At 35.5% G+C, this 18,087-nt stretch overlaps 1 protein-coding gene across 6 annotated transcripts in view; it reads right to left on the bottom strand.

Annotated features, from left to right (window-relative positions):
• The window catches only part of ERBB4 (erb-b2 receptor tyrosine kinase 4), a 1,166,318-nt gene that overhangs the window by 812,800 nt on the left and 335,431 nt on the right, over window positions 1-18,087 (bottom strand). The gene's annotated exons all lie outside the window — the stretch shown is intronic.

The following is an 18,087-nucleotide window of genomic DNA, read 5'->3' on the forward strand; positions in this document are numbered from 1 at the left end:
TGTGATGCTAAGTGAAATAAGCCATACAGAGAAAGACAGATACCATATGGTTTCACTCTTATGTGGATCCTGAGAAACTTAACAGGAACCCATGGGGGAGGGGAAGGAAAAAAAAAAAAAAAGAAAAAAAAAAAAAAAAAAAAAAAAAAAAAAAAAAAAAAAAAAAAAAATGGGGGGTGGGAGGGAGGAGAGGGTGGGTGATGGGTATTGAGGAGGGCACCTTTTGGGATGAGCACTGGGTGTTATATGGAAACCAATTTGACAATAAGTTTCATATATAAAAAAAAAAAATTAAACACCGGAAGTTCAGGGATTTTCCACACACTATTTTGAGAAGCAGAAAAAATGCAGCATGTTAAATTGCAGTAAAATACAAATAAGATTTAAAAAGTGTATATAGTGTATAAAAAATGTTTGGATAAATTTACCATTAATGTAGCAAGTATCATGTCATTGTAGGTATTACTAGAGTCCTCATTTGTCAGAATACATTATAAATTTGGTAGTGTAATTTTTTTCCTCCTCCTTTGAAGATATCAACTTACCAATGTTTGAAAAGATTCTGAACAGCAATTGTTATGACTTGTAAGTTGCCTTAGACAGCTGATAGTTACTCAAGGTGCCACTTTCTAAGAAAATTAAATAAAGGCATATTCTAAGATTCAGAAAAAAAAAAATTGAAAAAATATATTTTTAGTTTACTACTAATAGTTTATCACATAACAACTTACATAGTCAAAGTTACATTTTTCAAAATAAGGCTATTTTTATGTTAAATTAATTAAATAAAATACACAGCTTTAAAAAATTAATTGGGGTTCTCATAAAAATACATAAATCATTTTGAGATTCATAATTAAGAAAAAAATAGACTTGGTTATAGTAGATAATAAAAATTCAATGGGGCATAATTTTTTATATGACACAAGCATAATTTATGAGCTCATTATTGTTTTTGTGAACACTGTCTTTATAAAATAAAAATAAACAACATATAGAGGCACCTGGGTGGCTCAGTTGGTTAAGCATCCAACTCCTGATTTGGGCTCAGGTCATGATCTCACAGTTTGTGAGTTTGAGCCTGGCATCAGGCTCTGCACTGATGGCATGGAGCCTGCTTGGGATTCTCTCTCTCCCTCTCTCTCTCTCTCTGTGCCTCCCCTGCTCTCACTCCGTCTCTCTCTTTCTCTCTCTCAAAACAAATAAACTTAAAAAAAAATAAACAACATACAGATGGCTTAACATACCCCATGCTTCACCTGTATAAATCAAAATTTAAAACTGGATTTCTTTATATTTTTAAGTTTATTTATTTTTAGAGAAAGACAGGCAGAGCATGTATGAGCTGGGGAGGAGCAGAGAGAGAGGAGAGAGAATCCCAAGCAGGCTCCACACTACCAGCGTGGAACCCAATGTGGGGCTTGATCTCAGGAGCCATGAGATCACGACCTGAGTGAGCTAAAATCAAGAGTCTGACACTTAACTGACTGAGCCAACCATGTGCCCATAAAAAATGTACTTCAAGAACTTTTCAGAAATGTTTAAGTTCCGTGTTGTAAATAATCAAGGAAACATTAAACTGACCAAACCTATAAGCCAGTGTTTTTTTCTGGTCCTCTAGCCAGTATTCTTTTCTTTATGCCACAATTTAGAAGGACGGGTGAGCCTGAAAAATGGAAAGTGTTTTTGTTTGTTTTGTTTTGTTTTCTTGTAAAGCAGTCCGTCACGCATGGCCAGAAATGCATAATATCAGTTTATTTTGAAAAAGGTCAGTGTCTAGTGAGAAGGATACAAGCAATTTTAATGTAGTAATTTGTAATAATTTGGCCTGAAACATTTAAATGATGCAAGACAATTTTATAGTTTAGAAGGTAAGGAAGGAAGCAGGTATCTCATAAGAGAAAGTGCTAATCCTTATAAAGTAATGCTTGTTTACTGATTTGGAAAAAAAAATTACACCAATTTAAGTGACTCTTCTGACTACATCTTAAACGAAACAGTTTGGTTTCTTTTTAACTTCAAATTAATAATTGTGCCCAAATTAATAATTATAATAGCTAAATGAAGTGCTGAATATGTGTGAAGTATTTTAAATGCTTTCTATATATATTTTCACAACCCCTTAACCCAAATCCCTGGAGCCAACATGTTCAGAGTTTTAGATGAGTAATTTAGTGCATTTACCATGTATCATGTTATACTCCACCCTGGGCTGAACAGCACCCATATTCAATCACTTTAGTAATTCTCAGTAAAACATAAAAAAGTCACAATAAGTGGGATCAATAAAGACTAAAAAGAGTCTCAAATCCATTTATGTAAGAGTTGTTTTTTTTTGTTTGTTTTTTTTTTTTTTTTTTTTGCTAAGTGAATTTTGGATTCAACTTAAAGAAAAAAACTGTTAACTTTCAGAACATTGTAGATTTGGGGAGTAACTGTGGATCTGGGTTTTCTCATTTAATCCTCAGTACACACCTATTAGAAAGGTAATATTGTTATCAATTTATATACAAGGAAACTGAAGGTTAACACTGATAAATATCTTACCCAAAATTATAAGGCTAGTATCATAAATACAGAGTATTAGTTTCATCGTGAGCATTCTGTCTATAGCGCCAAGAATGATTTGGAGAATTGCCCATGACCCACCACATTGTTTTCCACAGTAGCTATAACATTTTAAATTCCCACCAGAATGCACAAGGGTTCTGGGTGGCTCAGTCGGCTAAATATCTGACACTTGATTTCCACTAAGGTCATGATCTCGTAGTTCGTGGATTCAAGCATCATGTCAGGCTTCATGCTCTCAGTGGATTCTCTCTCCTTTCCTTGCCCCTCCCCCGTTCTCTCTCTCTCTCAAAATAAATAAACTCAAGAAAAAAAATTATTCCCTCCCCCTCTTTCTTCCCCATTCATGCTCTCTAAAAAAAAATGCACAAGGATTCCAATTTCTCCATATCTTCACCAACATGTGTTTGAAAATGCTCAATTTTTATAATTTCACATTATCCAGAAACCCCAAACTATTTAGCTACCAACTCATTACTGATAACAGTATTTAATTTAATAGTATTTTAATTTTCCGATTACCTTCTTATACATTATTCTGTTCGTCATTTTGTTTTTACTTCTTGAATATTATACCATGTCTATTATGTCAGAATAATGGTAGTAGCTCCTTAAAATTTGAATAAATAAACAAATCTCATTAGAGACCTTACATATTATATGGAAGGGTTAAGTAACTTACCCAGAGTCCCAGGACATACAATTATTATTTTTTTTAATGTTTATTCATTTCTGAGAGACTGAGAGATACTGCGTGCAAGCAGGGGAGGGGCAGAGACAGAGGGAGACACAGAATCCAAAGCAGGTTCCAGGCTCTAGGCTGTCAGCACAGAGCCTGACCCGGGGCCCCAGCCCATGAACCATGAGATCATGACCTGAGCCAAAGTCAGATGCTTACCCAACTGAGCCACCCAGCCACCCCCAGGACTTAATTATTTAATACAAATTGAAGTGGATATATAATACACTTTGGAGTCTCTGGTGCTTTTGAGACTCATGCTTATCGTCACAGAGGAGGAAAGAACACATAAACTGAAATTACTCAGAAAATATGGTATTCTTAACCGACCTACAAATATATACATGATGACTTTTAAGGCCATAAAGCATCATAGAGACTGGCCTACATCTTCAGTCCCTCCTTATACCTCAGATTTGTAGGTTTCTTCAACACTGTTCATGCATATGCCAATCAGAAACTTTTCATTTTCAATTAGGAATGGATAGTTAGCACTCCCTAACAACAACAAAAAAAGGACTATTTACCTATTTTCCGTCAGAGACAGTCAATAAACCAATCAGAATTCACTGAATGCCAGTCTGATCTATGTCCCTAGCATAGAGTCAGGCCAGTTAAATAAGAAAAGACATTAGCTGACATCTGGGACATGGTCAAATACTAATTTGTAGAGTCAACTATCTGCAGACATGTTAATGTAATAGATGATTGAAACTGAAGAATTTTTAGCAAAGTAAAAAAATTATTGAAGGTTTTGGCTTTGTGCACTCTCCTTGCTTAAAATTTTGTAAAAGAGCATGGCAACTGGTGATTATAGAACATTAATTTCTCCTCAGACATGGGTGACAGTCTCAGTTTAACCAAGGCGCCCTTCTTCCAGACCACATAAAATAGGAAAGATCTATTTAATTTCACTCTGCTTTGAGGAGGTTAATGTACACAGATACACTCAGTAAAAAAATCAACCAATAACATTAAGGGACATAAGGGAAAAGGAATGTGTAGACAAATAAAGTAATATATGTAAACCAATATCTCAATAATAAAGTCTGTATTATAGCCCTTCCTAGTATTTGGCTCTAAATATATCTTTACAGAAAAGTTTCATCTGAGCATTTTCATCTGAAAATTTCTATGAAATTTTCCAGAAAGTTAAAATGGAAAAACTGCCAATGCTATTGGTTATTTTTATTTACAGTATAAATAAGTTTCAATACTACTTGATAAGAAAGTAGTATTAATTAAAGTTAGTAATAGTACCTACACTGTAGAGTTATGATGAGACTTTGATAAGCTAAAATTTGTAGAGTTTGGAACACTGTCTAGCTTAAAAGTGTTTGACTAAATGTAACAGTGTTAATGAGACCACATGGCTAGTAACTCTGCAATAGTTGTTGGTCAAAGAGAGTTTGTTGGTGTTAGAAGCAAATCAAATTGAAAACTGTTTTTGAATTACTAATATTCTCTTCCTAAAAGACAATACCACATTTCCTCTGTAGGAAGCTCCAAAAAGATGTATTTTCACTTAAGACAATTGAGGAGTGCTAACTAATTAGTATCACATGACTACTTAATTAGTATTTCACATACTTATAATTAGAAAGTGTTAAATATGGTCTCTACCACAGTGATTTTATAAACCTGGCCTGAGGAATCAGTCAGTCAGTAGGGTGGTATTTGTTTGAGTCTAAAAGCCATACTTGTCAAATGTTTCCAGGAAGAATTTTTAAAAATGCCAACTCCCTTGAATTCATGTGGGAAGGAAAACCAACAAAAATACAGATGCATATACATTACATTTCTTTTTCCTCAGAATTCATCAATTAAATACTGAGGAAGTTCATTTAAAATTTAATTCTCCAAGTTTTCCTTCTTGTATAACTTACCCTGGTGTTTAATTACCCCATATTTGTTGATTATTTTCTCTCCTTTCTATGAACATATTAGCTTGCAACCATAACTATGTTAAATTACCTTAAAAATATAAAAATCAGTGGAGCATACTGTTTTCCTCTTTACACTACATGAAATCCACTTCAAATATATCAGACTATTTTAACGGATTTTGGGAGTATTTTTTTAGCCCAACTCTAACACAGCTCAGGCTGGTTGAACCTGTTGAGTGGAGTACTGGTTGGCATTCTGGACTGTTACAATAAGGTGCATTTGGGATAGATTTAACTTTTTCAGTGTTGATTAATCAATAAATATTTTCAGAAGTGATGAGAAAAATATAAGACTCTTAGCTGGCTAAACTTAGATTTTCATCTCTAACGTTCTTATAATAATATTGCTTCATTTAGAAGATAACTCTGTCAAAATACTTTCTTTGAATTTTCTTCATATTTTCTTTAAATCAGAATTACTAAAACACATTCCATATATTAAAATTCATCTAAAGGGAGTTATTTTTCTTATGCATCCTTTATTTTGTCCTCTCTGACACCATGCTAAACCAATCGATAGAATTTTCCTATACATTTGGTTTGCTGTCCAGAAAGCAAGGTTTTATTTGAGTGGTTGACTCTTGTCAAACTGTCATGTGTACCAATGTTTACAATCATATATCCTTACTACCCTTTTTTTGTTGCTGGCACTTACAATGTGTGTGTATGTGTGCCTATGTGTGTTTACATGTATGTATGGGAGAGAGGGAAGGTGGAGGATTGAAAGGAAGATCATGGGGGAAAGACTACTGTATTCATCCTATATTCTGAATGGAGATAGCAACACTCAAGAAATGTTTGTCAAATTAATACTCCTTTGATTACAAAGCTAGAATTGTGGTATAAACTGCATTTGAAATGTGATAAACCTCTGTTTTTGAGAGAGAGAGAGAGAGAGAGAGAGAGAGAGTGAGAGAGAGCAAGTGCATGAGTGGGGGGAGGGCAGAGGGAGAGAGAAAGAATCCATACTCAGCATGGAGCCAGATTCAGGGCTCAATCCCGCAGGGATAATGAAATGACCTGAAACCAAGAGTTGGACGCTCAACCAACTAAGCCAACCCAGCGACCACGTGATAAACCCAATTAAGGAAGTAAATGATTCTACCCCCCTTCATTTAAATGGGAATTTAATTTATTTAAAATGGTGCTTTTATTAGGGATGTTAATTTTCACTGGATTTTATCAAAGGTGTACATTTATCACTTCTATATTCATTCATTAATTTATTCAATAAATATGTATTGAGGACCTGCTATATATCTCACATACAATAGGGACTGAGGCTATGTTTTGACGCTGAAATATTTAAATACATGCATTAATTTCATCTTAACAGTACCATGCAGATAAACATAATGAAGTAACAGTAATAAGGCTGCCTTCACTACAGGCAAGATCTCGGTTGGAAATCTGATTCTGAAACATGAAGCAGGCACATATTTTTTTTTTAACATTTGTTTAGTTTTGAGAGACAGAGCATGTGCAGGGGAGGGGTAGAGAGAGGGAGACACAGAATCTGAAGCAGGCTCCAGGATCCAAGCTGTCAGCACAGAGCCTGTCATGGGGCTCAAACCCAGGAATCATGAGATCATGACCTTGGCTGAAGTCTGACTGACTGACCACCCAACAGACTGAGCCACTCAGGCGCCCATAGAAGGCACATATTTTTAACCAAGATGAGTAGTCAGTAATACCAGTTAGAACTATTGGTTTTGGGAACATCTGGGTGGTTCAGTCAGGTAAGCATTAACTCTTGATTTTGGCTCAGATCATCATTTCATAGTCATGAGACTGAGCCCTGAGTCAGGCTCTGTGCTGAGTGTGGAGCCTGCTTAAGATTCTCTCCCCACCCCCCTCTCCCCTCTCTCCCCTCTCTCTCCCTCTGTCTCTCTCTCTCCCTCTGCCCTTATCCCTCATTTTCTCTCTCTCTGTCTCTCTCAAAATTTTTTAAAAGTTATACTTTATCATAGTTTTAACGGATTGTAAGTAGCATGATCATGATTTCTATGGTTTATAATTCACAGTGTTTCTTTTTCTGACAAGTATTGAAAAAGGAACTCTTAATAAGCTTTTCAGAAATATAATTAAACAGAGTCATGTTTATAAATGTCTGTTCTGCATGGATTCCTAAACTGGAACTGGACAGAAACATATTCTAAAGAAATGATCTTCTCAAATTCTTTAATTTTGTTCCTATTAAAATTAACAGATTGTACATAAAACCTTTTGTCAGTAATAAAAAAGTCATAAAAACCCTCTGATGAAAGCTAGAATAAGAGAGATGCAGCCAGTTCAGTCACAGTAAAGAGAGAAACATAAGTGGAGTCAATACAAACAATGATAATGGATCATTATTTATACAAGACTTTTCAACTAACAGAATTATCTATTTGTTTTCCTGTGAATAATCCTATGTATTGGGAAGCAGTGTCATGTGTTTTTATATGATAATATACAAAAGGGGAATTAATTTTTTCTTTAACCATGTGCTATAAAGGATAAAAATTGTGAACTCAAAAAATAACGAAACATTATTTCAACTGAAGTGGAATTGGATCAAAATTTGTTAATGTTATCCAATGCTACATTAAATACAGGCTATCAAGAACAAGTACAAGAACTGACACATTTCTTAGGGATCATTTGGGATAAGATTGCTGGCACATAATGCCATAAACAAATTACATGCATATGAAATAGCACAGACTTTGTAATATGATAGATTTAGGCTTGCAATTTATTACTTTACTGATCTTGGACAAGTTATTAAAAATCTCTGCATCAAACCTCTATGAAATGCATAGGGTTTTACCTGCTTTAGTAGATGTGGAATTTTTACCTAATAGAGATCATCTACTTAAAGAATTTGGACTGGATTTAACTTAGTGTTATATAGTCAAGTTCCTTTCTTTTACCTTGCCATTCTTTTCTAAAAAGTATAGGAGTTTATGAACAGTTTTACTTATTTTCAAGGTTTATTTATTTTGAAAGAAAGAGTGGAGGGGAGGGGTACAGAGACAGACAGAGAGAGAGAATCCCAGGCAGACTGTGCATTGTCAGCACAGAGCCCTATGTAGGGCTGGAACACCCCAAACATGAGATCATGGTCTGAGCTGAAGTCAGCCACTTAACTGAGCCACCTGGACACCCTTAATTTTTTTTTAATGTTTACTTATTTATTTAGAGAAAGAGAGAGAGAGTGTTCATGAGTGTGTGCAAGTGGGGAAAGGGCAGAAAGAGGGAGAGAGAGAATCCCAAGCAGGCTCTGCACTGTCAGCACAGAACCCAACGTGGGGCTCAAACTCAGGAACCATGAGATCATGACCTGAGCCAAAATCAAGAGTCTGACCCTATACCAACTGAGCCATGCAGTTGCCCCTTGAATAGTATTACTTTTTAAATGAAATTTAAACAATTAGATGTAAAATTAAATCACATTGTACCAATTAGAGTCATACACTTCTTTAAATTGACCTTCAGAGGATAATATATATTACTGTAAGCAGTATTTCCTGAAAAGCAACTACTTGATCAAAGGATTTAATATTTGCTTATTTTATTTTATGTGATTTCTTTTTTCTTAGGATTTATATTCCCCTTATTTAAGGAATATTTATGAAGCTTAGAACCAAAAAAATAACTGATTAATGATCAGTTTCTTGCATATGCCTGGAACATTTCTGTTGTAGAATTTTCATTCACTGCTCCTCTTCCTGGACTGTGCTTCCCTCTCGCACTTACAAAGCTAATTCCTTCTCTTGGTTTAGGTTTTTATTCCAAATCCATTTTCCCAGTGAAGACTTTCATGTATCACTTTATCTAAAATTTCAGTCCATATCCTCTCTCATTGGTTTTTCTCCTTAGAACATATTAGTATAACATATAAAATCTTACTTGTCTTGGTGGAAGATTTCATAGAAAGAATTAAACATAAAGGAGAGATAAATTGTGAAATGCCTAAAAATGCCCAAGACAAGAGATTATATTGGAATAGTATATAATTGAGATTTAGAACCCAAGGAAGAGAATTACAATGTTAAGAAAGAAACTTCACTCGTCTTGAAATGCAACATAAGAAAGATAGATTTAGTATGAAGTTTTTGAGGATGTTAACGGATGTTTGGAGGCAGTGAGAATTCAAAACACTAAGAAGATGAGCTTTACTGCCTACTGAACTTTTAATTTTTTTTTAACGTTTTATTTTATTTTTGAGACAGAGAGAGACAGAGCATGAACAGGGGAGGGGCAGAGAGAGAGACACACACAGAATCCAAAACAGGCTCCAGGCTCTGAGCTGTCAGCACAGAGCCTGACGCGGGGCTTGAACTCACGGACCGTGAGATCATGACCTGAGCTGAAGTCGGACGCTTAACCGACTGAGCCACCCAGGCACCCCGCCTATTGAACTTTTAAGGGAGGGAGATAGATACCTTAAAAGAAAAACTGACGGGGTGCCTGGGTGGCTCAGTCGGTTAAGCATCCAACTTCTGCTCAGGTCATGATCTCGTGGTTTGTGACTTAGAGCCCCATGTCGGGCTCTGTGCTGACTGCTCAGAGCCTAGAGCCTGCTTCAGATTCTGTGCCTGTCTCTCTTTCTGCCCCTTCCCCATTCATGCTCTGTCTCCCTCTCTCTCTCAAGAATAAGTAAACTTAAAAAAATTAAAAAGACAAACTGACAAAATATGCCAAGAGCAACCACATCACTTTGAACAATACTGTAACACTTCTGGCATTAAATAGATAACTGCTCATATAAAGGGGAAAAATGTACCTATCCTTCTTATTTCATAATTTAGATGAAAAATACCTTTATTTATAAATACATAGCTTAAATATATTTATTCTCTCTGATCCTATTATACATCAGAAAACTTTGCAAATAAAGTTTCAAAATAATTTTGAACACAGAAAAAATATTCCTGATTAATTCCTATGTATTTTCTTAGGTTAAATTTAGGTCTACATGTATATCAGAATATACAAGAAACATTTTAGATCCTTTTCATTTTCTCAACTGTGATAGGATCTGTGCTATATTGGAGATTTCCTGATCCCATAATTTCTTTACATAAAAATTCATAAACCCTTCTATGGAAATAAAATTGTTGCCACAGACATTTGAAATGTCCAACTCAGATGAACTCTGTGTAACTGAATTTTCTGTAATGAAACATTCTTCTAATTTAACGGCAATACAGACTACATACCCAGACATGAATCATAACCATTTTTAAATGCATATTACTTTTTTTTATCTCAGTGTATACATGCTATTTATTTGATATCAAAAGAAATTAAGTTACCAAGTCATAATGAAAATGGCTACTTTGATTATATGTCTAGGTAAATTTTAATATAATGTTTGTTCTGCTACTTTAGAGAAAACAGTATCTTATGATATTTCTCCAACATTCTATACTAAGTACTTTTGTTGGTTTACTTTTAAGGATACAAAACAGATACTAGAGGTTCAGAGACTGCATGCTAGTATTAAAACTGTGTGGGTTAAAATTCTGACCTTCTCACTTACTAGTGGTGCAATGGACTGAATTGTGCCCCCCATCCCCAAACCTATATATTAAGGCCCTAATCCCCAAAGTGATTTTATTTAGGGACAGAGCCTATCAGAAGTATAAGAAAGTGACATTAAATGAGGTCATAGGGTGGGGCTTTCCTCCCACAGGATTTGTGTCCTTATAAGAAGCAGCAGTAGAGAGCTTGCACTCGCTCTTTCTCTCTCTCTCTCTCTCTCTCTCTCTCTCTCTCTCTCTCTCTCTCACCACATGCACACGTACCCTCAAGCACTCTCCTTCTCTTTCATCAGGTCCAAACCAAAGTCTGTCACTTGCTTCTTACTTTCAACCTATTTTTTTTTCTCCTTATGTGATCCTTCTTTCAATGACTAACATCTCCACCCACTGTTTTCCAAATCAACAAAGTGATGGTCATCCTTGACTCTTCTCCCAACTTCCCCAATCTAATTACTCATTATGTGCTATAAATTCTACACCTTAAACATATCATTTACTTCTTTATTCTAAGATGCTTGTACTACTGCAGCTTTCATGAGTATCTCTGCTTCTCAATCTTAACTTCCACTCAACCCTCAAGTATCCATTTAAGCACTATTTCTGCAAAAAAAGCTTTCACTGGAGAGGGAATGAACACACACACGGGCACACACACACACACACACACACACACACATGCACACACACTGATGGGCAGATGCTCCTGTGAATAATATTTTACATAGGCCCTTGTGCTGCAGAACACTTGACTTACTCAGTGACAATATCAGCCTTCCCTGAAAACTGACTGCATCTTCCTGATCACTGTGTCCTTAGTAATTAACTCAGAGCCAGGCATATAGTTGACATTTTATAATATAATATAGTATGCATAATATTGAATGATTTAACAAAACCTCCTTGCAGAGGAGAGTTGGGGCATAAATGGTAGGTAGATCCATGTTTTATTTAGGAAGGCTTAGTGGTAAACAGTTGTCTTAGATGTTAGTAGACATTTAATAGGAACTTGTTTTAATTGCATGCGTGTAATGAGAACAGTTCTAAAAGTAGATTTTATTTGAAAAATTAGATTTTATCTAGAAGAGCAGTTTAAAGATATTAGAATAATGGAAAAGCCCTCTTACATCATCCCAAAGACTAATATAGGACCTACATAATTGAAAATGTTTATAGTTTCCTATGCAATCAATAGGATTAAGAGGCTAGAGTAACTGTATGAAAACTACAAATATAAATGTACTCATTCAATTTCTGAAGTAAAAATAATTTTATGGAACAAATAGTTAAGATTTCCTTAAAGTACGGTGATGGACATAATTACTAGACTCCAAGTCTGTGGTATGGTAACTCTGTAACCACATTTAGTAAAGTCTACAGGCTATTTAATTGTGTTTCATTTTGAGTTTTAGCTATATTCCTCAGGATTTCAAATAAGGTTTCTAGCCAAAAGGCCATGAGAGCAGCCCATCAACAAACAGAGAATTCAGTTTGTTGGGAGTTTTTATTATGAATGAAGGTTGAATTTTGTCAAATGCTTTTTCTGCATCTATTGAGATGGACATACAGGTTTTTTATCCTTCATTTTGTTAATGTAATCTATGCTGTTGATTAACTTGCGTATGTTGAACCATCCTTGCTTCCCTTGAATAAACTCCACTATATCATGGTAATTTAATTTAAAGGGCCATAATCCCTTCATGTATTGTTGAATGTGGTTTTAATCTCTTGTTGAGGATTTTTGTGTCTACGTTTATCAGGGATATTGACCTGTAATTTTCTTTTCTTGTAGGATCCTTGTCTGGTTTTGGTAACAGTTATACTGGCCCTGTAAAATGAGTTTGGGAGTGTTCCTTCCTCTTGAATTTTCTGGAAGAGTTTGGGAAGGATTGGTACAGATGTCAACTTATGCAGAGTTTATATGTTACACTCTTAAGGTAGATTTATTTTATTACGCTGAGGTCTGTTCCCTCTATACTCAGTTTGGCACTGATCTGCACTGACGGTCTGTGACAAGTGAGGGACCCAGCAATGGGGCAATATTGTGCCTTCTGGGGGAGGGAGATTTTGGGGAAGCTTCTGAATTGGGAGGTGGCCATTGTAGCTGCCACCAAAACAGACACAATCCTGTGTTTAGGTTCTACCTTAAGTGGTCTAAAACAGTATCCTTGGGGTGCCTGGGTCGCTTAGTCAGTTGAGCGTCCAACTCTTGGTTTCAGCTCAGGTCATGATGTCGCAGTTCATGAGTTGAAGCCTGGCATCAGGCTCTGCACTGACAGTGTGGAACGTACTTGGGAGTCTCTGTTTCCCTCTCTCTGCCCCTCCTCACCTCTCTTACAAAAATAAATAAACATTTTAAAATAAAAAGTATTCTTGCTTCTGGTATGTGATAAAGCTCCCCAGCTGGAGGTCCACACTTTGTGTTGTGAACTTGCAGTAGACCTTGAAGGATGACTGAGCTGCCCTAAATCTCCATGGGAAGTGTGATGACACCATCCAACTCTTCATGGACAAGCTAGGCCTGGACATTCCCTTCTACAACACGTAGCAGGGCTCCATCTTCTCTCTGGGAACTCCCCAGTGTGTGAGTGAAGGAGGCAGGCACCATCAGAAGTTGTGCAGAGCAGAGGGGAAGTTCTGCTTGCAGAGAGCACTTAACCCATCTCACAACAACTCCCACTTAACTCAGCCCCAGTCTTGAGTCTTGGGGGCTGGTCTGGCAGCATCTGTGCCAAATGCATGAAATCAACATAACATAATCTCATCTGATGAAGAACAAAAATTGGCAATTTGCAGATAGCCAGAACTCTTTCTTATTCAGGGGCAACTGACACCATGAAAACTAAATTTGCCCTCCCAAGGTCTACTGAGAATTCTTCAGGGTAACATTTCTACTATGACATTTTAAGCCTTTTTTTTTTTTTTGTCTTTGTGGAAAACGCTCTTTCACTGCTGTGGTTGTCTGCCCACAGTCAAGTATGGACTTGACTGTTGAAGACATCGCTCACCTATCCAGCTTCTACATAAAGAGACAACTGTGACACCTTTTTGTGAGAAGGGAACTCAGGTTATTTCAGACCTGGCCAGCTAAGAGGAAGCATATGGCATCATCACTCATCAGGGAAATGAAAATCAAAATCGCAATATCACTTTACATTGGGGCACTCAGGTGGCTCAGTCGGTTGAGCATCCCACTTCATCTCCAGTCATGATCTCGCGTTCATGGGTTCTAGCCCCACACCCGGCTCTGTGCTGATACAGCTCAGAACCTGGAGCCTGCTTTGGTTTCTGCGTCTCCCTCTTTCTCTGCCCTTCCCCTGCTCATACTCTATCTCTCAAAAAATAAAATAAAATGTTAAGATATCATTTTACATCTTAGAATGATTATCATTAAAAAGGAAAGAGAGAACAGATATTGCTGACAATGTAGAGAAAAGAGATACCTTGTGGACTGTTGGTAGGAAAATAAATTGGTGTAGCCTGTATGAAAAACAAGAAGAAGATTCCTCACAATATTAAAAATAGAACTACCATATGGTCCAACAATCCTACCTCTGGCTATATATCCTAAGGAAATGAAAACAGATTATTGAAGAATATCCACATTCCCATGTTAAGTGCAGCAGCATTCCCAATAGCCAAGATATGAAAATAACCTAAATGCCAATCAATGGATGAATGGATAAAGAAAATGTGGTGCATATGTTACACAATATCATTCAGCCATGAGAAAGAAGGGGATCCTGCCATTTACAACAACATGGATAGACCATGAAGGCATTATGCTAAGTGAAATAAGCCAGACAAAGACAATATGCATGGTGTTGCCTATATGTAGTCTTTATTAAAATATTTTTTTTAATGTTTATTCACTTTTTGAGAGAGAGAGACAGAGTGTGAGCAGGGCAGGGGCAGACAGAGAGTGAGACACAGAATCTGAAGCAGGCTCCAGGTTCCAAGCTGTCAGCACAGGCCCGATGCGGGGCTTGAGTTCACGAACCGAGAGATCATGACCTGAGCAGAAGTCGGACACTTAACCGAATGTACCACCTTGGCACCCCGCCTATATGTAGAATTTATTTTTAAAACATCAGATTCTAAGAAATAGAGAGTAGAAAAATTGTTGCAAGAGGCTGGAGGGTGAGAGAAACAGAAGTTGATAAAAGTGTACACACTTTTAAATAAGTAAGGTCTGAGGGCCTCATGTGACAATAGTTGATAAGATTGTATGGTATGGCTGAAATCTGCCAAGAGAGTAAAACTTAAATGTTCTCACATATGCACAAGAATGACAAATATGTGAGGTGATGGATGTTTTAACTAGATTGGGAGAATCTTTTCGCAATATATACATATATGAAATCACCATGATGTATGCTTTAAATATCTTATTATTTTATATATCAATTATACTTCAGTAAAACTGACTAAATAGAGAGAGCATACCTGAATATAATAGAATGGTTTCATATCATTAGTCAAAGCTTTTGTTTCGACATCACTTTCAGCAATGTTGTCAATAAGTCAGCAAAATAAAAATTTATATCATTAAAAAGCTTCAGTTAAGATATGAAATATACCAAAATCACTGTTTTCATTATTTTTATTTTTTAATAAGTTTATTTATTTATTGTGAGAGAGCATGAGAAGGTAAGGGGCAGAGAGGGAGGGAAAGAGAGAATCCCAAACAGGCTCTGTGCTCAGTGCAGAGCCAGACATGGGACTCGATCTCACAAATGTGAGATTATGACCTGAGCCGAAATCAAGAGTCAGACCCTCAACCGACTGAGCCACTCAGGCGCCCGTTTTCATTATTTTTAAATCTCAGGACTAATATCTTTAAGATGAATATAATTGAATCTGGAGACAAAATGTTTTTGTTGAAATGTGTACAGTTGACCTCACCTTCAGATTACAGTTTGGAGTCAGATTGAAATAAACTCTTTCATGTTCTTAATATCTTTGTCAGGTATTCTTAAATGGGTAAAATTGTAATATCTGAAAGAACCAACTAATATTTCACCAGTGTTGTTTTCTGGAAGAAGAATGCCTCTTTCTCCTAAGAACCCTGCTGTTTGTTATCTTTAAGACTTGATGGACTCTGTCTTTAAACTCAGAGGATTTTTTTTTTCTATCGAAAGCATCAGAATTCCTTAAATGATCCTTATGCTGTCATTCATTTGGATGCAAGATTATGATAAAAGAAATTCAGAGAATTTAGATTTCTTTTGGAGTCTGTAGGTTAATCCATTTGTTATACAAAAGGTAAGACTAAATTTGATTGACACTGAGGATTTTCCTTAAATCACAGAGCCAATGTGAAGACAGGGCTGAGACTAAAATTGAGGTTTTCTGATCCAAGAGCAATCTTTCAATCACATAAACCTTTTAATTCTTAATCCTTCCAATTAGATACATGACACATTTTATCTGGTACCAACAGATAATAGATTGTTTAAGTTAAATGTTCCAATTAACACAGCATTTTTGTAAATTATAAGAAACATTCTTTTAAAGCTTTAAAATAATGTTATTCAATAGATCTCTCTGTGATAATTCAAATGTTTTATTTATGTGCTGCCTAGTATAGTCACAAAACCTGTGGCTAGTGACAATTGAATTATGTCTAATGCAACTAAGAAACTAAATTTTTAGTTTTATCTAATTTTAACTAAATTAAACTTAAATAATTACATGTGGTTAGTGGCTACTCTGTTGGTCAGCACAGTTTTAAAATATAATTACAGACATAGACTAAATTGTCTTATATAGTTGCTGTACTTATGTACATTATTGTAAGATTGCTAATTGATATTTATAGTAATAACATGATATTTAGGAATATAGTCTTTTTTGCATAAGTCCATATGCTCATATCCCAATGGCTGTCTAGAGACCTACATAACTATGTATACAAAACTTAATGCAAGTAATAGTTCTTCCATGCACTTGCATGGAAGAATACTAAGAGAATTAATTAATTGAACTTGCCATTTTGCTTGTTTCAGGAATGTTGTTGAGAATGTTGTTTATAGTTTCACCTTTATAAAAATCCATGAAATAAATTTTTCATAGGACTTCGTCCAAGAAAAGGCATGAAATGAATAATTTATTGTATATCTCTCCTTTCTTTCTGACTTCTAGGAAGCTTAACACAAATTTGTAGCCCATCCTTTAAAAGTGAGTAGTCATTGATAGTAAATTTGCCATTGGCTTTGAATTAGGTTTTCCTATTCCTTTTTTCACCTGACTTACTTTATCTATTTATTCCTCAGTGTGTGTGTGTGTGTGTGTGTGTGTGTGTGTGTGTGTATTGTGATGTTTCATAAAAGATATACAAGTGGCCAGTAAGTATATAGAGATTTCTAAATTTCATTAATAATTATGAAAATATATTTTAAAACCACAATGATATATCACTGCATATCCACAAAATGGTGGATATTAAATAAACATACCCCCCGACATAAAAGAAACAAATAAAAACAACAACAACAACAACAAAACCTGATGATATCAGGGGTTGGACAAAATGTACAATAAGAATAACTGGAATTTCTGTGCACTGTTGGTAGAAGTGTAAATTTGTATCACCACTTTGGAAAAGTCTTTAACAAAGACATTTTCCTACTAAAGATGAGCAAACCTGTAACTCAGGAATTCTACTCTGACATCTAATCCCAATAGAAATGCCACATATGTGCACCAAAAAGCATATGCAAAATGTTCATTGCTCTACTCGTGTTTGTATTGGCCACCATTCCATGTTCAGCAACAGTACAATCAATCCATAAATTACGACGTAGTCACATAAACGAGGCTATACACCAAGGGAAATTACTGAAATAACTATTGAATCTCACAAACATACTGTTGACTGAATTAATCCAAAAACAAAAGAATACATATTTTATGAATCCATATTTTGTCCAAACAAGCAAAATTAACATTTGGTGTTAAAGTCAGGTTATGGTTACTTTGGAGGAAAAGAGGAGTGTGGTGGTGGGTGCAAGACAAGTAAGACTTTGCAGTATTTGTATATTTTGTTTACCTGATTTGGGAGGTGATTAGACAGTGTGCCTAGTTTGTGGAAATTCACAGAGATGAATACTTAGGATTTGAACTATCTTCTATTTGTATGTGATATGTGAAATCAATAATCACATTTACCCTAAGCATTCTATAAGATATATATATATATATATATACGCATATATACGTATATACGTATATATATATACATATACATATGTATATATACGTATATATACGTATATATATATATATATACACATATATATAAGTG

The sequence above is a fragment of the Herpailurus yagouaroundi genome, unplaced genomic scaffold, assembly GCF_014898765.1.
Source record: "Herpailurus yagouaroundi ecotype Mexico unplaced genomic scaffold, PumYag 140, whole genome shotgun sequence".
Classification (NCBI taxonomy): domain Eukaryota; kingdom Metazoa; phylum Chordata; class Mammalia; order Carnivora; family Felidae; genus Herpailurus; species Herpailurus yagouaroundi.